This window comes from Excalfactoria chinensis, chromosome 4, assembly GCF_039878825.1.
Source record: "Excalfactoria chinensis isolate bCotChi1 chromosome 4, bCotChi1.hap2, whole genome shotgun sequence".
NCBI lineage: Eukaryota > Metazoa > Chordata > Aves > Galliformes > Phasianidae > Excalfactoria > Excalfactoria chinensis.
In genome coordinates, this window is record NC_092828.1 from 53,033,491 (window position 1) to 53,058,643 (window position 25,153).

General features: G+C 38.2%; 1 protein-coding gene and 1 long non-coding RNA gene across 7 annotated transcripts in view; one reads left to right on the forward strand and one right to left on the reverse strand.

The window, feature by feature from the left end:
* Positions 1-25,153, reverse strand: part of CCSER1 (coiled-coil serine rich protein 1) — a 585,787-nt gene that overhangs the window by 353,250 nt on the left and 207,384 nt on the right. The gene's annotated exons all lie outside the window — the stretch shown is intronic.
* LOC140252150 (uncharacterized) lies at positions 3,809-8,033 on the forward strand. Its single transcript, XR_011903551.1, has 2 exons — positions 3,809-5,398; positions 5,447-8,033. It is a non-coding gene; the product is annotated as an uncharacterized lncRNA (long non-coding RNA).

Below are 25,153 nucleotides of genomic sequence, written 5' to 3' on the forward strand. Positions count from 1 at the left end.
GGTGTTACTCTAAAAGGCATAGGATATATTTAAAATGTGAAAACAATGAGACACTCAACTGGATATGCTACCGCTGCAACTACCAGACGTGGTATGTGTCTCTAGAACTGGGGCAAGCATAGTACGGTTGCTGCCCTGCCTCCAACGTGGGGCTTACAAGGGTAACAGGCACACTGACTTGTGGTAAAATACCAGCAATGAGTGCCTGCTGGCAATCTCCTTGCCTCCTTCAGTAACACCCCATGAGCAGACATGGTCACACACATTTGTATGAATAATTTCCACCAGAACCCATTCTGACAGAAAATTATCCTCCTGAAGCTACATGCCAGTTTGTCCTTAAAAGAGTATGGCAAAATGGAAGGTAAAATTTAAGGAAGAGACAACGTTAAAGAAAATGCCCCTTTTCTCAAATAAATAAATTTCTTATTGGAAAAACATACATTTATAAAGTCAATGCATTTTACGAATGGAAAATTTCAGTTTTGATAGGTACAGGAAATCTGAGAGTCCAGTATTCTCTGCCATCACCATCACACTGGTGACAAAACTACAGCAACTGCAATTTGATATTCTGAACAATATTTCCACTTTGGACTAGCATAAGGCCACTGAGCAAGCAGGGAAGCAACTTAAGAGCTTTCAACTCTTTGTTCAGATTTGCTTCATGCTCCATGCAAAAACAGTCATTTTCTTTCCTAGATGAGAATGCTCAAAAATCCTAAATTGAAAGGTGTCTACTTGATTGTACAAACATTTTAAGATGGGCTTTACCCCGAAAAGGCTTGCATTTCAAATAAGGTTATGGATGGCATGTAAATGCTATAAGAAATATGCTCACAGTCAAGTGTTTAGCTTCAGTGGTTTAAACTCCACTGATTTTAGTTTCATAGCTCAAAAGAATGGTTCACATTCACATGTACTACATGCAGATATACAAAATATTGGAGTACTTAAAAAAGAGAGGTATTTGATTAAAGTGTCTCCTATATTTGCAAGAATAAGTATCTTTGATTTTATTTTTTTTTTAATTTTTTTTTTCCTATTCAACACCACATATGAAAAACACACACAAGAACATCTAAGAAAAAGGTAACAACTTGGTCTAAACAGAGTTTGTCAGGCTTTGTCCTTAGCTTTCAGTGGGCAGCAAAAAACAAATAGGAGAAATAAACCAATACAACAGCCACTGTCCACACAGGGTAGCTTTGAGTGCTTTATATATTAAAACTGTGAACAATAAAGTGTTTCATGTTTATGTTTTTCAAATCAAAACATGTTTTGCCTGGAGAGACAATGCCAGTCCTGGTACTTTTGTGTTACAACTTATTTGTATCTCTGAGTTCTAGATTAACCCTTGTGTCTTCAGACGTCTCCTGTCTTATTTCTGAATAGACAAATGCATACATCAGTGATCATTATTAGCTCCAAGACACATAATAATTTCAGGAAATGAACCATCCAATTATATACTTTTAATGTAATTTTTGCAACATTTCCATTCAGCTGGATTAGTGTGAAATGATGCAGAATATTCCAGGAATAAAAATTAAAAGGCTCCCTTTATACTACATATCAGAAAAGCTAATTTGCTAAAAAATAATGAAAAAGTAAGAAATTGAATATTTACTCAAACCCAGACAGAATGAGAGATACAATATCTCCAAGAGTAAAGAAAGATGAGTTACTAAAGACTGCAGATGTTTCAACTGTACGTCTTATACAGGAATCTAAAACTTAGGGTACAGCACATGTAAATTCTGCAGCCCACAAGCTTCATTTTATCATGTGAGAACATTTTTAAAACTTCACTTAGAGCAGAAAAATAAATATAAAGACCAGAAAGTGAAAGCTAATCTTTCAAGTTCATACTACATTCACAGCAGCTTTCTTCAGGAGTATTATTTGCAATTACAGGACTAGTATGTGGGGAAAAACTTATTCAGAAAAAAAATATTATTGTAGGTGCACTAACTCAGAATAAAACGTTCTGATGAGAAGTTTGGTGATTATTTGTTTTTAACTAGCCATATCAGCTTCAAAATCACCTGAACTTTTTTTTCCCCCCTGTACATTTTGTGCTTTTTTTCCTTCCAAGAAGTTATTAGATTCTCATTTGAAAGAGATCATGGCAGGATGGAGCTGAAATAACTCCAGTGAGAGCTAGTAAATCACTCACATCTCGTTTACAGTTTTGAAGCATCTGAGGAAGGAACAAAAGAAAATGAATCTATTCCAGGAAGAAGTTAACCCTTAGCCTTACCTTTCCAAGTTTAAAAATCCATTTCTAGTCTTAGTTCCTTAGCTTTTGATTAATCACCTCTTCTTTAGAGCATTTTTGCTTTTTTTTTTTTTCCTCTTTTACTTCCTTTTCTCCCGCTTTTCCAATTCTGTGTTCTCTGTTTCATCTATATCCTCTTGATTTTCATCTTCCTCCCTTAGTTCTATCTAATCAAACATAGCACTGTCTCTTACATTGCCCGTCGCTATCTTGTCATCATATATCTTCCAAGAAAAACATACAACACCCTCAGTGCTTTCCATTAGAAATTTACTTGTCTTTAAGAAGTGCTACGAGGCCTATGACTTCATCATAGGCCAGATCGTGTCTTCAACATCTAACAATTTTATAACCTAACCATTTTACCTTCAACTGGTACCCTTCTCATATTTACAGCTTTCTGTTTAAGAGGGCATAGATGCCTCTTCATTTTAATATGAATCCTCTCCTTTTATGATTGCAATCATTCCAACCAGTTTCTCCTCCTATTTAGACACCAGTTGTGAAACGTCTGCCATGCTCTACTTGTTAGTAAGCCTTGCTGCATACTCATATCATTGTAATTTTGTTCCCATCCTTCGGCTTCCATGTACACTGTGATATTCCATATTTTACAAATAGTGTAAATAATTTAATACGACATCTCTCTTGATAACTCCCTCTGTCATTTACTACATTGTATGGTAAAAAGAAAAACAACACAAAAACAACTCTTCTCGATGCCTGTTAGAGCCCAAGATATGGAAGTGGGACACTCGACCAGCACCTCCAGTCTGCCCCCTATTTGCCTTCAGTGTTTCCATTCTAGAAAATTCCTACTATCAACGGCTTCTTTATCAGATCTTTTTACTCCTTGTTGACAACCATCTTCATCATAAGTTGCTCTCCTCTCCAATTATTTTTTCCCTGAATACCAAAACATGCACAGCTTTCAAGCCTGGAGACAACATATTCCCAGATAAATAGATACATCTTTCAAAATGGGAGCTCTGGTCACCGGGACTCCATAGAGACATGAGTGTTTCATGACCAAGTTTTTGATATATACATATAACTATATATGTATATATGTGTGTGTGTGTGTGTATGTAAATATATGTAATAGTTCTATACGTACTAATTTTAACTGATTAATCAGTAGCTAATTGTCCAAACGGGGTGAGAAATAACTTCAATTTAAGACAGAATTGTGACTGTCAGGTGTAACCAGTGTTCCCCAATGAGCTATTTTCAGACAAAAAAGAAAGGCTGCTCATTTTTGCCTGATGCCAGTTCACAACTTTAACACTGATATTTACTGCATCATTCATCTAATCTTTAGCTTCTTGCTATCATGTAGATAAACTCTTCCTACTTTTGTGGTTTACATATCAATAATGTCACAGGGGAGAGATTTTACAGAACATCAATAAAAAATGCTTTCTAGCAATACCTTGCAATTTCACATTTCAGAAAGTTCAACAATTTATCTATAAATAGAAAATGAAACCTAATCTAAGCAGAGAAACAAAAAACAACAACTGTTATAGAAATGTTTGCTCATTAAAGCCGGGACGTGTTAATAGTTTAATAAAATGTTTGTTCGTTAAAACCAGGTTGGGGGTTGCGGGACGTGGAGACCGCGGGGATTGTGTTCTGCCTAGTTACAGGGGGCGGGGCCGGCGGCGCAGGTGAAGACAGTGTGGAGCGGCCCCGGAGAAGCGCGCCTCGAAGGATACAAAGTTTCCTAGAAGAACCAACCAGGTGATGGCACACCATTCGCGCGATTACGGCTGACCAATCAAAGGACAACACGCTCAGAGTGGACTTTACAAAAGAAGTTGGAATGGGGGGGGGCGGTGCGGCAGCTTGAGGAACAGGGATTCCCCTGTCGCCCAGCGCTGAGGGGCGGCGCGACAGCTTGGGGAATAATGATTCCCCTGTCGCCCAGCGCTGAGTTGCCTTTTTGTTTTACCCGTTGTAATTAATAAAAAGTTATAATTGGAATACCATAGTCTTATTGATTTATCACTAAAACTGATAACAATTTGGTGCCGTGACTCGGATGGGAATATTGGCGTAGATATAAGGAGCCTGAGGGGGCGCCCCGCCTAAATAGGCGGCCTCGGTTCCTATTCTCCCGCCCTATTCCCACCGACGATCCGAAATTTAAAACAAAAAGGCAAAGAAGAACCGGTTAACCCCTTAAATTTCGTGCACGAAAGTCCGGACGAAGACACAGGATAGGTAAGTATAATCCGGACGGGGTTTGGGAATCCGGCGTGTGACGAGTGTGGTGTGTGAATGAGAGGGGAGCTGGCAGCCGGCATCAACCCAAGCGAGTGCGGACCCCACAGTAGTGCGGTTCCCATTGCCCGCGAGGGCGTGGGCCACGACCTGGGGGAAGCGAGTGAATTCCACACTGTGTGAGGGCACGCCGAAGGGTGGATACAGGGTAAAACGGGACCCTTTTAAATTACCACCATAATCCCTAGAGCTAAGGGCTTTAGGAGAATTCATATAAGGTTGTACCCCTAGAGCTAAGGGCTTTTAGGGAGGAGATAAGGTTGTACCCCTAGAGCTAAGGGCTTTTAGGGAGGAGATAAGGTTGTACCCCTAGAGCTAAGGGCTTTTAGGGAGGAGATAAGGTTGTACCCCTAGAGCTAAGGGCTTTTAGGGAGGAGATAAGGTTGTACCCCTAGAGCTAAGGGCTTTTAGGGAGGAGATAAGGTTGTACCCCTAGAGCTAAGGGCTTTTAGGGAGGAGATAAGGTTGTACCCCTAGAGCTAAGGGCTTTTAGGGAGGAGATAAGGTTGTACCCCTAGAGCTAAGGGCTTTTAGGGAGGAGATAAGGTTGTACCCCTAGAGCTAAGGGCTTTTAGGGAGGAGAATTCATAAAAGGTCGTACCCCTAGAGCTAAGGGCTTTTAGGAGGAGAATTCATGTAAGGTCATACCCCTAGAGCTAAGGGCTTTTAGGGAGGAGAATTCATAAAAGGTCGTACCCCTAGAGCTAAGGGCTTTTAGGAGGAGAATTCATGTAAGGTTGTACCCCTAGAGCTAAGGGCTTTTAGGGAGGAGAATTCATAAAAGGTCGTACCCCTAGAGCTAAGGGCTTTTAGGAGGAGAATTCATGTAAGGTCGTACCCCTAGAGCTAAGGGCTTTTAGGGAGGAGAATTCATAAAAGGTCGTACCCCTAGAGCTAAGGGCTTTTAGGGAGGAGAATTCATAAAAGGTCGTACCCCTAGAGCTAAGGGCTTTTAGGAGGAGAATTCATGTAAGGTTGTACCCCTAGAGCTAAGGGCTTTTAGGGAGGAGAATTCATAAAAGGTCGTACCCCTAGAGCTAAGGGCTTTTAGGAGGAGAATTCATATAAGATTGTACCCCGAGAGCTAAGGGCGCTCGGAGAATTCATATAAGATAGTACCTAGAGCTGCGGGCACTAGGGGAAGCTACAGACGTTGAATAAAACAAGAGAGCAAGAAGCAGAGAACGAGATGGGGCAGAGAAAAACCAAACCATCCGCCCCTTCTAAACGACCACCCATTCCTACGGATTCACCTTTAGGGTTTATGTTAAGTACATGAACACATTATCCAGGAACGAAAAATAAGGATAAGGCAAAGAAGATATATTATTGTGTAGAAATTTGGAGTGGACAGACCTGGAAGGAAACCACACTACAGCCTCGCTGGGAAGGCCCCTATCTGGTATTATTGACTACCAATACAGCTATCAGAACTGCTGAAAAGGGATGGACACATGCCAGTCGTGTTAAGGGTCCAGTACAAAATCACGAGTGGAGAGTTACTAGTCCAGCGGGTGATTTGAAAGAAAAACTGTCACGAAACCCTCCGTCAAGGAAAATGAGAACATGAATTAACAACGGTTGTATAAATGTATCAGTATAAAATTTAATGCAGAAGGGAATATTTTGGTTTAATATGTATAAAACACCTTGTAGTATGTGCTTATTGTGAACGCAACTGTTGGGATATATTTTAGAGAGGTAGTGGACCCACTGCGAAAACAGGGATAAATAAATTGGTTATTGGCTTTAAGGGTGCCTGTGGAAATTCCAATAGAAAGGAATAAACTTGGGGGGGGGGTGAATTTGGATCCTTATCAGCATCACTTAAGTGTGTAACTAGTGGGAAAAAGAATAGGGCGCAATACCCCAAAGACCAGGGGGGAATTAAAATTTGCACCCTGCGACCCACTTAAAAGGGAAGCAAGAACCAGCCCCTCCTGAAGAATACTCTTGCTGCCGAGAAGATGAGACACCCCATGGCTCGAGGCAACCGAGTCGATGGGCGAGGCAGAGGAGATACAACGTGTGGAGGGGTTTGCTTCACTAGGAATGAATCCAAAAACCTAGGATCCAGACGATACCCCGAGACCGGAAATAATCCCCCCAAACAATTAAAGACTCACTACTGCAGTGGGAAAACTGCCTATCTAAAACTAGCTCAATTGATAATGGTATTAAATCTCATTAATGAGGGTTGGGGTACAGAGGTACAGACACATGAGCCATTTAAGTGGTCCCTAATCAGATGGGAAGATCAGAAGGTGCTAAGCACAAACGTGACCCCAGGTGCTCCCATCCTTAAAAGTCATGTATGTGACCTAGTACAAATGCAACCATGTCTGGATTATACAGCAATTTATGCGTGCCCAGCATCAAATCCAGGGAAAAGTTATTGTAATTACCCGGGGGAATATTATTGTGGGTACTAGGGTTGTGAAACGGTTGCACTAGGGTTTTCACCAGGGGGGGGACAAGATGAATATATATCAATTAGTTGGGGTCCCTCAGGTTGTACACCTCCGATTTATGGGGCTGACGGTAGTATATATGACAGTAGTGGGGGAACATGCCAACATTTGGAGATAAAAATCCTCAAAATAGAAGACACAGTGTGGTGGGTAGGAAAGACTTGGGGGGTACGAACGTGGGAACCTGGAAGGGACCAAGGGGGTTACTTTCTTATTAAAAAGGAAAGGGCTCCACCAGACCCCCCGATAGGTATAGGACCTAATGTAGTAATAAATAATAACCAGGGAAAACCCCAAGTAGAGAATAAGACAGAAGCTGTTACTGTAGGTCTGACCTTTGGACCCTGTATTTTAAATAGAATAATTGCTATCGTTAAGAATCGGTTAGAGGCAGCTCACCTAATGGTGGTTAAGGAAAAATATGAACCCCTTGATGGGGGACAAGAAGAAGAAGCCTTAGAATGGAGTCGACAAGAGTTAAAACGGTTTAATGAGCAAAACAAAATGGTACAATAAAAGAAAGGGGGGACTGTTATAGAAATGTTTGCTCATTAAAGCCGGGACGTGTTAATAGTTTAATAAAATGTTTGTTCGTTAAAACCAGGTTGGGGGTTGCGGGACGTGGAGACCGCGGGGATTGTGTTCTGCCTAGTTACAGGGGGCGGGGCCGGCGGCGCAGGTGAAGACAGTGTGGAGCGGCCCCGGAGAAGCGCGCCTCGAAGGATACAAAGTTTCCTAGAAGAACCAACCAGGTGATGGCACACCATTCGCGCGATTACGGCTGACCAATCAAAGGACAACACGCTCAGAGTGGACTTTACAAAAGAAGTTGGAATGGGGGGGGGCGGTGCGGCAGCTTGAGGAACAGGGATTCCCCTGTCGCCCAGCGCTGAGGGGCGGCGCGACAGCTTGGGGAATAATGATTCCCCTGTCGCCCAGCGCTGAGTTGCCTTTTTGTTTTACCCGTTGTAATTAATAAAAAGTTATAATTGGAATACCATAGTCTTATTGATTTATCACTAAAACTGATAACAACAACAAAAAAAAAAACCATACACACCAATTTATCAAGACATGCTTACAATAACTCTATTTCATTTAATAAATAAATAAGTAAACAAATAAACTATCACCAGAAATAGGTCTCCATATGCAGCAAAATAGCAGAAGTTTCAACAGGCTTTTCCTAATAGTATTTTAAAGGCATCCACTGTTGTTGATTACACCTCTATAGTTAATGTATTTAAAGCTGTTCAATTTGACACAACAGTTAAAATTGACACAAATACATCCTGCCCAAGAGAAAAAAAATACCAAAAACATTTTGCTAATATACAGTTTAAAATTTTAAGGTCAGTTTTGTATGAACACTGTTAAAAAGACACAACCTCCCCTTCCTCCCCCCCATCAGTTTACACCACAAAACAGACAAGTGAGTTAAATTCCAGGTTGTATTTCAACATCAGATTCAGTTAGCTATTTACTAAGGATTATTTTTTATTATTATAATTTTTGACCTTTGTTTCCTTATTTCTCTCTTTTTTCTTTTCTCAACACAGCTTTATGCAGGGGCCAGTTGTTTCCATTTAAGGCTGCATTTTGGAAACAAATGCTGCATCCTTTTAAAGATAACCACAGAATCATTAAAGTTGGAAAAGACCTAAGATTATCCACTCCAACCATCCACCTATCACCAACAGTTCTTACTAAACCATTTCCCTCACTACATCTAAACCTTTCTTGAACACCTCCAGGAATGGTGATTCAACCAACTCACCAGGCAGCCCACTCCAGGATCTGGCCACTCTTCCAGTGAATAATTTTCTCCTAATATCCAGCCTGAACCTCCCTGGTGCAACTTGCAGCGATTCCCTCTCGTCCTGTCACTAGTTACATGGGAGAAGAGGTCAATCCCTACCTCACCACAACATCCTTTCAGGTAGCTGTAGAGAGTGATAAGGTCTCCCCTATGCCTTCTCTTCTCAGGACTGTATAATCCCAGCTCCCTCAGCTGCTTCTGATAAGGCCTGTGCTCCAGACCCCTCACCAACTTTGTTTCTCTTCTCTGGACACACTTCAAGGCCTCAATGTCTTCCTTGCAGCGAGGAGCCCAAAACTGAACTCAGTACTCGAGATCTGGCCTCACCAGTGCTGGATGTCAGTGCACAAAACTGTAAGTCCCTGTAAATCTGCTAGTAGTGCAAAATAGGTTTTTATTTCTGCTTTCCTTTTAAATGACAAGCCTCCATTTTACAAGAAACTATTTTGAAAATTGGGTCATGGGAGGAATTATGACTATTGTCTCCAGATCGCTTTGAAGTCATTTTTTGCCTTTTCATTTCTAAGTTCTTGCAGGTGTCACTCTGGAGATTTTAAACTCATCTTCTTCATTGATGAGCAAATGCATGTTATACAAATATGCTCCTTAAAAATACCTTCACTATCTTTTTCAATACACCTGCCAATATACTAACAGACATTTATTGCAGTAAAGTCTGACTCCATATCAACCGTTGAAGGAATTTGATCAATTATCTGGAAAATACATGACAAATTTGTAATATCTTCTGTCAGCTCTCAACTTCATAAACCAAAGTCAACTGAACTATACCTTCCAGAGATATTATTTCAAAACAACAATACTCAGCTTTTGTAGCAACCTGAGACACACTCCACAACTACCAAACCAGTTCAGTTTTTGAACAGCTGAACTGAATATCCAGTGTTATTACCTTTTTATATGGCACGCTGGAACATCTGCAATTTATGTACAAAAGGAGTTTAGGTAACTTTTTTGCTATCAATTTGAAACAGCTACAAAGGATTAGAAAAATGGTTAAGAACAAGGGAAAAAGGTATGCTCAAACTTAATTGTCTACTTACAAGCCTGTTTATAGATAATGGAAAACATGTACTAGCTACTAGCACAGAGAATAAAATTCAACTACAAAAAAATTAATGATGCTAAACTTGACAGGAGAAACAAATAAGACTGATGCCAGGAAGGGTCCTGCACATAGTACAGAACTCAGTTTTGACTGTAAGGGCTATGTGATGCAACAAGTGCTCTTTTGACCAATTCCTTTCCTTGTTTCTTAAAAAGCATCAAGTGCCTTTCAACAAGCAAGAAATTGTAGAAGCAGCAGGGTCAGTTGTATCAACAGAATGTAAGAAGGCACAAAAAATTTACATAAGCAGCAACATTATCAAATAGTTTAAGCTCTTAACTGCTTATCAGAAAGCAGCAAAAAATTGAATTAAATTGCCTAACACTATTTCTGAATCATGCCTGTATGACAACGAAAATGAAAACCCTTCAAAATTCAAGTTTAATGCCCATCTAATTTAAACTAATTTTTTTTTTCATAGACTTTTACAAACAACACTAATTAAACCAAATGGCTGAATCATGATTCATTTTCATTTAAAAAAAAAAATCTTCACATGAACAATGATATAAAGCCAAACGTTTCTCAGCTAGAAATTTATCGTGGCAGATCATTTTTTATTAGCATAGTAAAACTCTATAGTCATGCTAACTGTGTATAAAATGGTCTGCTTTTTAATGGTTACCTATCCTTTCTTTTTTCTATTATGAACTACAGAAATCAAGTCCTCGCTAGTTATTAGACAACTGCTAACTTTAATTAGTTCAAAAACTCAGATTCACTAACCTTCTTCCCACATTTGGTACCAGACATAACTAGTCTAGGACCAGTTATGGGGCAGACTTTGAGTACTGCGGAGACCATTTATTATTTACTAGCCTGATGGTTCACTTGTGTGCCTTCATCAAATCTCTGTGGCAGAACAAAAGAAAGAGAAAAACGTATATTGCTCAAGCGACTCAGCACTAGATTCTCCATATATGGAGCTGATGCTTCTTCCTTTGATGGGCAGTGGGAAGGGTGGTAACGCTGTCAGGTATATGAACAGCGTCATACTGCTGAGGTCTCCCCCATGCAGTAGGAAAGAGTCACTGTGCTAACCCTGTGGTACCTTTTAGCTCTCGCAGGCCAGCTGCACAAAATAAAGAGGTTTCATCCAACCTATAGCTACAAGATATACACTGCAAACTTTGATACCCTTGGCATATGTAATCCTCTACCACTAACAACAGTAACGGAATTCCCTGTAACCCTGATATGCCATAGAGGAAAAAAGATTGTGATAGCAATGATGAAAAAGAAATTGTATTAGGAAAGACCACAGGCAGTGATGCCGTAATCGACTCTGCAGAAGACACTGTACTATAATTCCCTTGAGATCAATGAAAAAGGTCAGAAAATATAATGCTAAAATTATACAGCAATTTTCAGTTGCTATTACTAAAATTATTGCTTTAGAAAAAGTACCTTGGGTACAAGCATTCAAAGAACTGATAAAAAAATTATGGCTTTGCAAAGCTGGGATCACACTGTTCCATGCATTCTGAGGTGAACTGGATAAGAACACATTTACTTCCCCAATCTGAAGAGCAACTGCATGGAAAAATCTATTCATTTTTAATATTTGGTACACGATGACTTTGTAAATAAAACATAATCTAATGACACTTGTCTTTAGCACTTCATTTATATTGAGTTTCAAAATGTTATATACCTAAATATGATAAGGACAGAGATTGTTCCAGTATAATAGTGGAATGTAGTATATAATGTTGGAAGAAATTCATGTCATGTTTTAAAATAGAAGCTATTATATGCTGGACTCGGTTAGAGAATAGAAAGCACAATGTTTTGTTTATTGTTTATGTAGAAAGATAATGAAAATTAGAAAAATAAAATGATCAAATATGGTGAACATGACAAATATATGCAAAAACAAGAGCAAGTAGCAAAAATTTTGTTCTACAGACAATAATAACAATCATGCTGAATATTGTAAAATAACATAATTTGCATGCTTTTGTTTTGGCACCCTGTGGGGAATGACAAATCTTCCAATATAAACTGCTTTATAAAAAGAAGTTTAAACACAATTTTTTTACATCTCAGTGCAAAACTTATCATTACAGCTTGTTTAGACATCAGGAATAATAATTACACCAGAGGTTTGCTTCTTTTGACAGATTAAGGACTTCGGTACATAGAGTTTTTGAGTACTTCACAGCACCCATGTCAGCCTACCCAACAGCTTCAAAAAGGGAGATTAAGCAATAGGCAGCATTGCTTGATTTTAAGCGTTAACACGAAACAATGTAAACGTAAGAAGACATACCAACTCATTTATTCATTCCTGTTCATTAAAGATAATGACATTTTTGGCATTCTCACGAACTTCCAAAAGTTCGTATTTTCTACTGCTAGCACTCCTTGTCCTATGTTAGCATGTTAGAACAGCAAAATAAATAGCAGAGAAATCATTACTATACATTTTGCTTCCAAATAATTTTGCTAATCCAGAGAAAGCTTCCTATAAAATAGTTTTGAGAATGAGGTATGCTGCCAAAGAGAACTCACTAGACAAAAACCAGGGTAATGCAAAGGAGAGAAGATGAAAGCTAATTAGCATGTATTTATTTTTCTTCTTAGACTGACATTAAATAAGCTTTTGGAGCTAGGTATTAAAATAGCAATTTAACAAGAAAATGCATTCCTTAGTGGTTTCAAAAGAACAAAGCCCATTGCTAATATATATGATCAATCTTACTGTGAGTAAAAAGGGGAATTTTAATAATTTAAAATTTAAATTTAAATTCAATTTAAAAACAATTAATTTAAATTGATTTAAATTAATTTAAAATTCAATAATTTAAAACAAACAAAAGAATGGACTGGACAAAAAACAACAGCTATCTAAATAAACTGTTAATGTTTTCCTAGACTGACCACTTCCATCACAGATATAACTTCAGTTTGGATGTAAGAAAGAAAAAAATGGATGTTTTTTTCTGATAATTGCTGCAGCCAACATTTATTCACTGCTAAGTATCAGAAAGAGTTGATATTAAAAAACAAACAAACAAACAAAAAAAAAACGTTTAAGTTAATCCATTTTTCTTTCTTTTCAGAGGTATTGTACGTAATATGCATTGCTTGGAACTTCAGATAAAATCACCATAAATCTGTAAGAAACAAAGAAGAGCTGTTTAGTCTGAGGAAGAAGAGGCTGAGGGGATACCTTACAGCTCTCTTGAAACACCCAAAAGGTGATTGCAGTGAGAGCACGGTTGGTCTCTTCTCACTGGTAACCGGACGAGGGGAAATGGCCTCAAGTTGCACCAGGGGAAGTTTAGGTTGGGTATCACAAAAAAAATTCCTTACAGAAAGGGTTGTAAAGTACTGGAACAAGCTCCCCAGGGAAGTAGTTCAGTCAACATCTCTGGATGTGTTTAAAAACCATTTGGATGTGTGGTGCTCAGGGACATGATTTAGCAGAGGGTTGTTAGTTAGGGTAGTATGTGTAGGTTGTAGTTGGACTTGATGACCTTTAAGGTATTTTCCAACCTGAGCAATTCTATGATTCTATGAAATGAAATTCTGCTTGGTAGAAGCAGTCTAGCAATCTTACCTGATTTTCTTGAATCCTACACCTGCATTACCATGGTTCTCACCTCATTCATGCTAGACAGCCTAAAAAAACCCCAACACATTACTCAACTAAATAAAGCAAGGCACAGAAATGTAGACAATGAGCTAGTGGAATTGTAGTCCTACCAAACTCTTTATTCTACGCAAAATATCACCAAGATATGCACCCAAAAATGTTTAGGCATGTCTAGGTACACCTCAGGAAGTATACTTTAGATATACATCAGGATTATTTCAGAAAAATATTTTTAACTGGCTTAAAATCCTTAAAACATAATTAAGATGTGAAAGCTCAAATAAACAAATAAATAAATAAAAGCAGACAAGCTGTAAGATATGTTCACTGTCATCGTGAAGTCAGAAGCTATTTTTTGCACCAAAACGCAATTTTGACTATATGAATTCCACTTTTTCCTTACATCTTATAAAAACTGAATTGGTCTGATTTTCATTTTTGCTTTTCCTAAGGATTATTCTGGTTTATAAAACCCATGTGACACATATCTGACAAAAGAAATTCCTGTGACATTAATTATAGTAGGATTAATTCCTCAGTGTACGAAGGAGAACGTCTGGAACGTAAACAAAGTTTGGAACACACACAATTTTTGCATGATTCCTTCTCTTGGCAGTGCACTTTCAGAATTTTAGCTAGTTGTAGCTGTTGTAACTTACATTTTTCAGAATATGTACCTCCTATCACTTAGTAAAACATCATCCAAATGGCTTCTATTAAAATTAACATATGGAAGTCTATGTTTGTTTTTAAGCATGTGTGGTACAGAGTACCACTTGAAGGAACTTTTCCCTTGTCATATTAAAACATCATGGGATACAGGAGTCAAAATAAAACATTATTTTATAAGTGTTTTCTTTGGTTGGTTGGTTTGCATTTTATTTTGTCATTTGGCTTTGCTGTTTTGTTCCTTTATCACTTCCAGGGAGGTAAAAGAAATTCTTACATTTACTGTCATGGAGACTGCTGCATGGAGACCTTGGTTTCTGTTCATTTCAAACACTAGGAAGCATTGTCCATTTACTAACAATTTACTTTGATGACACATGAATGTCTAAACAGTCCCATTCAGGAACTCCTTCACAGTTACTGAAAATGACAGAAACAAAACACTTAAGATGATTTGATGATCTAATGCTTTGTCCTACAGAAATCCACCATGTCCCATGGAAATAAACGTATACTAGAAAAGAAACTGTATGGTCTGTCTCTATTGTCATTCCTACTTCAACACTAATGTCATTCTAGTCACTTAGAGGTGCTCATACAGTCAGGGATAGTAGTAAATTTAAAACTATTAGAAATACTTGACAGGATGTCTGAAAAGCTATCTGACTGTGGCATCACAGATTGACACAGTACGTATGACTCAGTAGCAACTATCCCCATACAGTGATGCCTGAGGGCTTCCAAAAGGACAGAAAAGTATTCTGTTGTTCTCCCATCCTCTCCTGGGGTTAACCTCTGCAAGCCAGGCCTCCCTCATGTACAATAAACTGCACTTCCACAGAACTGTCTCCTTAGAAGTGAGTACAAAACACATCCTTTGTACATGCCCTTTGTCTACACCAAAGAGAAATTCAACACCAGGCATATATTACTGTACAGAATGTCATTCACTTTAACTTCACAATATTTAGGTAGAATAAAAAGATACCTAGACTACTCGGTACTTTTGAACAGCAATTATAATATTACTGTTATGATTCTGCTGAGTATATGTATATTTTAGCAATTTTGTCCTTACACTTTACACTGCATCATTGAAAGTGGGAAGAATGTTTCAATAAAATCCACCATGTAAGTGGAGTTTATAAATTACATGGGTGTTCACTTAATCCAGAATATTACAGGACAAGGAACAGTATAAAGCATTCCGAATAATGATATTAATTGACAACATTTCCTTAGCTTTTGAAAATAGGAGGACCCAGCTGAGTCATTATCAAATATCAATAGAGGAGTGTCTGAAAGCCATATAGAAAACACTAAGTCATGTTCAAGTCTTCTAAATCCACACAGTCATCAACATGAAATCATTAACACAATATGACTGTACTTGAGTTGCTCTAGGAACAGTAATTTTGATTCTACTTATTTTATCTTTACTATTTTCTATCTGTCTTTGTAAAGTGACATTGGAAGAGCTAAAATGAATATTTCCCATCACGTACATTATATATATATACATATAATGTAATGTATATATATATATATATGTATTACTTTAAAGTTCTACACAGTGAAATCCATAGAGCAAGTACTCAATAACAACACCTCTGCAGATCTTCAGTGTTCGCTTGTCAAGGCTGCGTTCATTTATTCAGCTTTTTTAGACTTACCATCTGAAGCAATTTTCCTCTGTGACCTGCCAATTTCAGCTGAAGCTCTTCAGATTACCATTTGTTACAACAGATTTCCCAAAGTGAATGAAGTTTGATTCGATGAGAGGGAAATTTTTCTTCAAATACAAATGTTCTTTATATTCTTCTTCCTCAGAATAGCAGATGCAGAGGCAAAATAGCATAAATTAAGATTGACCTCAGCAGGAATAATTTACGCTCCTGAGCCACTTTGTGTATGTAGCCAGGAGGGAGCTGTCTCACTGCATGAATTTTTACACATCTTTCAGTTAATTTACAGATCTGGTGTAAAATTAAATGCTAAAAGACATCATAAATATTTGTGGCACCCTCTAAAGGACTTAGGGTATATAAACCAATGCTTCAATTACACTGATCCATAACAGCATTCCCTTCATCTCCAACAGATATGATCTTCATTTTACTAAAGTGTTTAAGAACCTTAGAGAGAGCAGACCAAGCATAATTCTCGTGGTGGGGAATATGTGTGTCTCAGTGCAACAAAAGGTAACCCACATGCTGACCTCTTCTAAGACACACCACAGTGTTTGTAAAGACCACTGTTAAATATGGAAGAAGAGTGAAAGCATCTATTACCTGCAATATACCACATTTATCAAGAGGTTTTAACTGAATCATGGAATTGCTCAGGTCAGAAAAGACCTTAAAGATCATCAAGTCCAACTGCAACTTGAACATACTACCCTAACAATCCTCTGCTAAATCACGTTCCTGGGCACCACATCCAAACAGTTTTTAAACACATCCAGGGATGGTGACTCAGCCACCTCCATGGTGAGCCTATTCCAGTGCTTAACTACCCTTTCTGTAAGGAATTTTTTCCTGATATCCAACCTAAACCTCCCCTGGTGTAACTTGAGGTCATACTTTATCAACATACAGATCTCTCTCTGTTAATGGTGATAGGTCTTATCTTTTCTCATCTTACCATCGTCCATAAACTATTACTTTTAACAATCACTAATATCTGAGTAATTACCACTGAATTACTTTATGAATAAAAAGGGATGTCTTGAAAAGCAAGGTCAGGCTCTCACAAAGTTTCATTTGCTAAACTCCAAAAGTTCTGATTTCAAGAGGCTGATTTGCATTAGTAGAAAAAAACATATGTAAAAGATCTATCTTTGATATAGTTAATGTTTACACTAAAAAAACTGCCCATGTCTGACAATTACAGTTTTCTGTGATTTTCCTACAGAGACCCTGTTAAGGGGATAATCTTGGAAAAAAAAATCCTGAACACTAACAACATTTATTTAAATGCTTGTGGTAAATATGTTTTCTAGCTTTACATTTTCAGCCTGTCTCCTATTTCTATTTTTATTGAACACTTATGCTACGTTTGATTTATATTGGAATTTACAAAGAAAACGTATAATCTTAAGCAAGTGTCCAATAAACATCTTTCTTTTCTTTTCAAAGCCTTTAAAATCACGTTTATTTGTATTACTTTAACATAATTCAGAAAAAGAAGAGTGATTTTAAAATGCCACTTAAAAACACTGAAAAAAAATCCTAAGAACAGCTGAGATTTTTGTTGCCTCTACTTCTAGTTATCTCTTAAAACCTTGAAGGGAATATTATTTCTACCCATTTTAACACATTTCACAGCCATTTCTCTCCTGTGCAGCACAACAGATTCCATGAGTGCTGCAGAATAAGGAAATAGTTAATGTTAAACTGAATCTTATCAGATGATAAGTGTGGGAAAATATCATGCAAACAACACCCCAACCACCACATTAGATGAGGAGGATAATGTAATGACAGACTACATTCATTTTGTAATCGCAGTATAATTACACACTACAAAAATCCCACAAAAGGCCACATTACCGGAGCCAAGGTTATTATAAGAAATAGCAGCATGTGGTTGTGGGAATGTAAGGTGAAACAAGTTAATAACTTTCTATTATCTACTGGTAAAGCTGCTACCTCCATATGTGGAAATAAATGACATGAGGAAAAAAAGCTAAATTAAACAACTGATAATTTATGTGAGGTAGCAAAAGAGTACAGATGGTGATCCAAAGCTGCACATATCACAGCAACAACAAAAATCAGCTCCTTCGATTTGGAAAACACTGATTTAAATGGCTCCTTTGGAGAAATGCACACTAAGGCAGAAAATACTTGAAATCATTAGAGGAACATTATGGGAAGTACTCATACATATCAGCTGACAATGAAATCCATGAGGTGCCAAGCGCCTATCTGTTCCAATATCTTTTAGGAAGAACTTGCATAGAACATGCTGAAGTTCTGCACTAGAATCCCTCCACAACCTGACAGGATTGACCTACATGCTTTTACTCCTCCTCATGATTCAACCACAAAGCTACAGGGAATTTTTCAGAAAGTGTTGAATGCTCCAATGATTTTCTGACCATTTTCAACACAAGAGCTTGAACAGATGGGAATGAAATATCCTCACGATACCAACTGAAGTCAAGGAGCTCTCTGTGGTTGTAGTTTCACAGTCACCATGCCAGGAGGACTGAAAGAGAAGTTTCTGAACTGGAGGCTAGTTTTCAAACTGCTGACCTACTGGACAGAGAATAAGCAGATTTTTTTCTGTCAGGTCAGTTATGACCAGCTAAAAAACAATGTGTACACGGCAAAGCAGAAAAGCAGTGCATACAATTAGAAAAACATTAGCAGAAAACCAAGATATTGAATAAAGTCACAGAAAAGCACGTGTCAAATTTTGAGAGATTATATGAGGACTGCTCCAAAAGTATTGCCTCCTGTTTTATTATGTTGGCCCACAACACCAGAGCTGGATGTCAGTGACACAGCAGCAGAGGTTGAACCTTCCCGCCAATAGTCCTTTACATTTTGTTGCCACGTGACAAATGGCAGCAGAGGGACAGTCTGATAAATTGGTATCTGACACAGAACTGCATATGAAGCAAAGGTGTAGAGCTTAATTCCTTCATGTGGAAAAAGTGGTACCGACTGCCATTCATCAATGCTTGCTAGGTCATCTCTGCTGGTTCAGATTTTTATGACCAGGCAGGTGCATTGCTTGCAAAAATGCATAGCTAACCACATTGACTACAATGAAAAATACCATTTTGTGGCTGAGAATATGCTCTCTTAGACAGTGATATTGAGCACTTGGTATCTGTTGTAATTTTCATGGAAATAAACAGAAGCATTAATTTTGTAGTAGTAGATTTACATAGTAAGAAAGAGTCAACAAAAGCTGAAACTGCCCCTTGGTAATTTTTCAGTTTCTTTTTGAAAGAATATATCTAGTATCTTCCTAACATTTGGTTCCACAGGTGAGGAAGTCAGGGCAATATCTATTCTGCGAATCCCCAGAGAAATGAGAAAACAAGCCAGATGTAGAGCAATTCCTGTAAAAATTAATTGGCTTTGAGCATGCCTAAAGGCAAAAACTTGAGCACCACAAATTAAACAAAGATTTTGTGAATAATGCAAGTGCCCCAAAGTTCTGTTCACATTTTTTAATAGCATTCAGGTACCTACACCCCCTCATTTGCTGTTTCAAAGAGATTAATGGAGTGAATTTCCTCCTATACAGAATACACCCCATGTTGTAAACTCCTCATGTTTAGTCCCGTTTTAATCCTGTGTTTGTTTCGTGCCAGGACAGCTATGTTGTAATTTCTGATTATGAGCCTGTGTATGACATGCTATAGTAAAGAAAGAGTTTTCTAATTTTCAGTCTTTTCTACTACTGTCACAGGAGCAGAGAAAACATATAAAGTCAGTCTTCAAATTCAAGAAGTTACATTCTAGGCAGAAAAAACTCCCACTTGTTAAACTGTATTATGTACACATAACAGGAGAAATAGCTTTAAGTTGAAGGAGGGAAGATTTAGTTTGCGTATCGGGGGAAGTTCTTTACTATGAGAGTGGTGAGGTGCTGGAACATGCTTCCCAGAGAGGCTGTGGATGCCCTGTCCCTGAAGATGTTCAAGGCCTGGTGGGACGGGGCCCTGGGCAGCCTGTTCTAGTATTAAATATGGAGGTTGGTGGCTCCGCCTGCAGAATAGGGGTTTGGAGCTTGATGATCCTTGAGGTTCCTTCCAATCCAAGCCATTTTATGGTTCTATGATAACATCATTGAAACCAATGGTATGCTATCATGATATCAACAGTTAAAGATGTCAGAAATCAGTGGGAAAGGCCAAGGGAAACCTTAAGATGTTTCTTATTAAGCATTTCTCATATAACAAAAATAAGCCAGTATTTTCAGTTTTCCTAATATTCCTAAAGGTGCATAGAGAAAACTTAATTCACTCACTGAAAGTTTCAGAAATTTGGCTTGAGAACCTCTTCCTTCTATTTCCACTAAGGGGAACATTGCATGAGAATAAATGGACAAACATAATTTTTAGCTGTCTGAAAATTACCACTGATTGTTTAGCACATAGTTTTCTCTCAAGGCTCTAACATCACTAAAAATCATTAGAACTCCACGTCCCTGTCAAGAAAACTGCCTAGACTGCTGCTGCATGAGTAAGATCATACTGTATCTGCTCTAACTTAGCTACTTCTGTCAAAATTTATACGCTTGTTCACATGAACCTAATTCCTTTTTTCTTAAATCACCCTAATGCCAAACGACTAGGTGATAGCATCTACAAATTAACCTAGCACTGAGACAACTGTGTTAAAGCCCCATCACCTATGGTGTGGAACATTTCTGCGATGTTGCTGGGAGCATCTGCCAAAAAAGCTGTTCTAGATTTTCCATTCCAAGTTGAATTTTATATGCCAAGCTTTATGAACCTTAAAGCTGACATCTACTAAACAGGTTGACACGTTCCAAGAGTGATTTTCAAACACATACAGAAAATATTGTGCTTGTAAAAGAGTTGTTTCTCGCAGGTGACTGGATTATAACATCCATCATTACTTTCTAGAGTGCATGATCACAAGCATATACAAACTATTTGAACAATCTTATTTTACTATTTTTATTCCCCTCCTACTCTTCCAATTCCATGCGCTTTGTCTTCTGGAGACAGTAAATGAGAAATGAGAAATTCTGGTAGCATTAACTCTCAAGTACAGAATACTGCACTCTACACATCATTAGGACTCCCAAATAAAGATTTTTCTTTGGGAACTTACTTGCTGAATTATTTTGGAAAAATCACTCTTATTGCCTCCATATCACTATAATAATTTAAAAAATAACAGACAACTCCTATTTGATCGGGCTTAGAGAGCTATAAACTGACCTAATCGCCTTTGCAATTGTATAGAAGTTGTTTAGTATACTACAGTGCAACCCATTTTTGCCACAGGAATTTTTCCCCTGGAACACTGTCTCCATTAAGGACTCAAAGTTAGTAACTTGATATTAACAGTAGTGCTTAGAAAGGAAAACAGTATTGAGGAGTGGCTTCAAATACCCAAAATTCAGTATTACTTTTCACTTCGCTTACAACAGATGTATCAAACAAACAAACTAGAAAGTAAAACTATAGGATAGTTATCAAGAAAACCCAAAACAGAATGCCTTCTCTCTCCTAAAAAATAGTAACGCATTAAGATTATTGTTACAGTTTCTATTTTCTAGACTAATGATGCTTTAGCAGTCTGTTGCAAAAGCTCTCACTGCTGAGATGAAGGTACTAGCAACAGCAGCAGAATTCAGATTTGTGTTACTCAGTTACCCTTACCTTTTCAATGTATTTCCCCTCACATACTCCCAGATTTTCATCAGTATTTGTTAAATGTGTAGTCCTTTCAAAGTCCTTTCAAAAGAAAAATCAAAATCCTTTTTGGCTACATGAGCTGTCTGAAATCAGATGTAGACTTGCTGATTTGGTGCTCCCAGTTTATGTTCAGACAATATTCCACTGTCAGACCTTTCAACAGAACAAGACTACACAATAAAAATGTTTCACTGGTAAAAAATGATTACTAGTTGTGAACAAAACTACTCTGTAACACCTTGTGATTGGTGCCTTGACATTTCCCAGCTCACTACTCTCCATAAGCCCCAAATGATTCACAAAAATCAATGGCTACTGGCAGAACAATACCTTACAAAGGTGACAGGCAATAGGCAGTGCAATGTTACCTTTTCATAAACTGTGTGGTGGTACAGATAATATTATTGTTGTATTTTTAGGAACAGAAGGCTTTTAATACATATAAATGGGTATGGAACCATAGAAGTTAAAAAATAAAAGAAATTAAAAGCTGTTGACTCAATGAAATTGTAGACTTAGTGCATGTACACCACAGAGCAACAACAAAAAGGAAAGTATCTTTGCATCCAGGGAGAATAAGGGTTACCCAAACATATGACCGCATCTCTACTTCATTCTGTATTCCAGCCCTCTGCATGAAAAAGCCACAAAAGTGTTTCAAGTGAACATGGATATTTTTATGCGAATGTTTACTTACACGTGAGACAAATGGTTATCCCAATATGAATCATATCCCAATATGAAATCTAACATTCACCAAGAAAAGCACAAACCACCTAGGAGATCATTTCTGAGGAAGAGTAACATGTTTATAAAAGTGACTTCTTAAGCCTTTGTATTTCCAGTACATATATTCACCCATATTATTTGTCACAAGTATAAACTAGAAAAGATAGGAATAATTTTAAAAAATAAAAATAAAAAGGGGGGGGATACAGCACAGACAATAGCAAGTCCAAACTGACTAACAGAAGTAGAATTTGCATAGTCTCTGGTCCTCTAGAACTCTGCATCCTGTTTTGTTCTCTTCTTTTCACCTGGAGCTGGATGCTTAAACACCATACTGACTCTGAAACACCATCCATTGATGATATAGTGCAAAAATATTTTCCACATTTGACTAGAAACATACCTGCACATTTCTTGTTAATTCCCTTATGTTCAAAGCATCTATTAGCATGGTAATTTCTAGCTTATGGCAGTGTTTTGAAAGCCAGGAGAATGAAAGTTGTTTCAAATTCAGCCAGTAACACAGGAAGGAGAGTCTGTGCTATGAACTCTTTGGACAGGGAGATATACAGAAAGGAGTGAGTAAATTAGAGTAGCCATAAATTTTCTGAAAGATGCTTACACAGAGAGACAACCAAAGCAGATGACCTCAAATCTGAAATACATTCACAGAGTGACTGAGTCTGAGAAGCAATTACAGGAAGTGCTCTGGATGATGGTTTCTTCAGCTTTTTTTTTTTTTTTCTTTCAATTTAATGATCTAGAAAAAATAGAATTATAGGCTCCTAATGTCACAGAATCATAGAACACCAAAGATGGAAAAGACATACAAGACCATCCAGTCCAACTGTCTACCTATCACCAATAGTTCTCACTAAACCATGTCCCTTAGTACAAAGTCTAAAGGTTCCTTGAACACCTCCAGAGTTGGTGACTCCACCACCTCCCTGGGCAGCCCATTCAAGCTCCTGCAAACTTACAAAGGGCAAATTCAATGCCCTCATTCAGGTCATCAAAAAAGATATTGAAGAGAACAGGTCCCAGCACTGACCCCTGGGGAACACCACTCATGACCAGCAGCTGGATTTAACTGCATTCACAACCACTCTCTGGGCCCAGCCCTCCTGCCAGTTCCTCACCCAGCAAAGAGTGTACCTATCCAAGCCACAGGCTGCCAGCTTCTCCAGGAGAACACTATGGGAGACAGTGCCAAAGGCTTTGCTGAAGTCTAGGTATCATAGTATCATAGTATCATGTGAGTTGGAAGGGACCTTAGAGATCATCGAGTCCAACTCCCGGGATTCAAGACCCTCTGTGTAGCAGAGCAGCATTTCTGTCACTTGCGCCACAGGGGGGATTCGAACCCCGGGTCTCTGGTGTTGCAAGCAGCAATTCTACCACTGCACCACCGGAGGCATACCTCCTGTGTAGGTAGACTACAACAACAGCATTTCCCTCATCCAGCATGTGGGTCATTAGATCACAGAAGGAGATCATGTTGGTCAAGCAGGACCTGCCCTTCACAAACCCATGCTGGCTAGACCTGATCCCCCACTTGTCCTGCACATGCTGTGTAATTTCCCTCAAGACAAACAACCCACAGCCCTCCCTGACACTGAGGTCAGGCTGACAGGCTCCATGTGATCAAGGTTGCTTCTTAGAGAAAATGTTATAAACTTAAGTGGATGTTATGCTATCTTCATCAGGTGCCAAGTCATTTAAAACCAAACACACAGCCGTATATTTTCCATGTCCTTAATCTTATTAGAACACCTCAAACATTTGTCAGCCACAGCAATGTTTGTAGTATTGAGAAGCCCTGCACTTATCTTTCTGGCATAAGCAAAACTAGAAATACATCAAAAATCCATCTCTTTCCTGTAGATTTGCAAGGAAATATTATTGTAGTCTTAATGTTTCAAACACATTACTGAGTGCTAACTACACATGTGCAGCAGAAACACAGCTGAAAATTAAATAACAGAACATTCCCAACAGATCCCCAAGATTAGGTTGGATGAGATGGCCCATCTCTGATCCAAATTCAAAGAACCACTGTCAATCCACAGCAGTTGTTAAGCCACAGAACAACAGAAATTATGGTCTGTAACCCTTGCTTTGTCATAGATGGAAAATGGGCAAAGCAAGGTTCGAGTGTGACAAGAATGTACAACGTCAGGGAACACTTGCTAAATGTACAGGGCACAACACAAAAAAATAACTGTAATAATTAAGCCCCATACATCTTAAGGTTGTGCTATTAACAGCATTTAGAAAAATAAAAGTTATTTCTAACTATTCTCTCTGGTAGTCTAGATAAGTGATGGATAATCATAGAAAACTTTAAGAAGGCCCCATGAAATGGTGAAAAGTTATGTGGGAGGTGAGAGGGTAATCTCTACTGCAAGAATCACTAAAATAAAATTGAAAAATGCTTTTGCTCTGTATCTTTCCAATTTAAAAGCACATAAAACACAGAACCTGACCATCTCAAGATTCCTAAAGCAGTCTATATGAAATGACAAATAAGCTGTAGAAAGTTTCTGAAGTAATAAGGTAATTACTTATATACACAGTTGTAATCTTACTAGAGAAAGGGCTCCTGAATGAAATTCTTATGCTTATTTTAAGGAAGAGGTCAGACATCATGACCTGCTGGTCCCAACTGGCTAGAATAGTCTATGAATGCACATCTTCCCAATTTGTACTGTTGGCCTTGGCTTATTTTTGTAAAATGCAGTAAGAATTAAATTC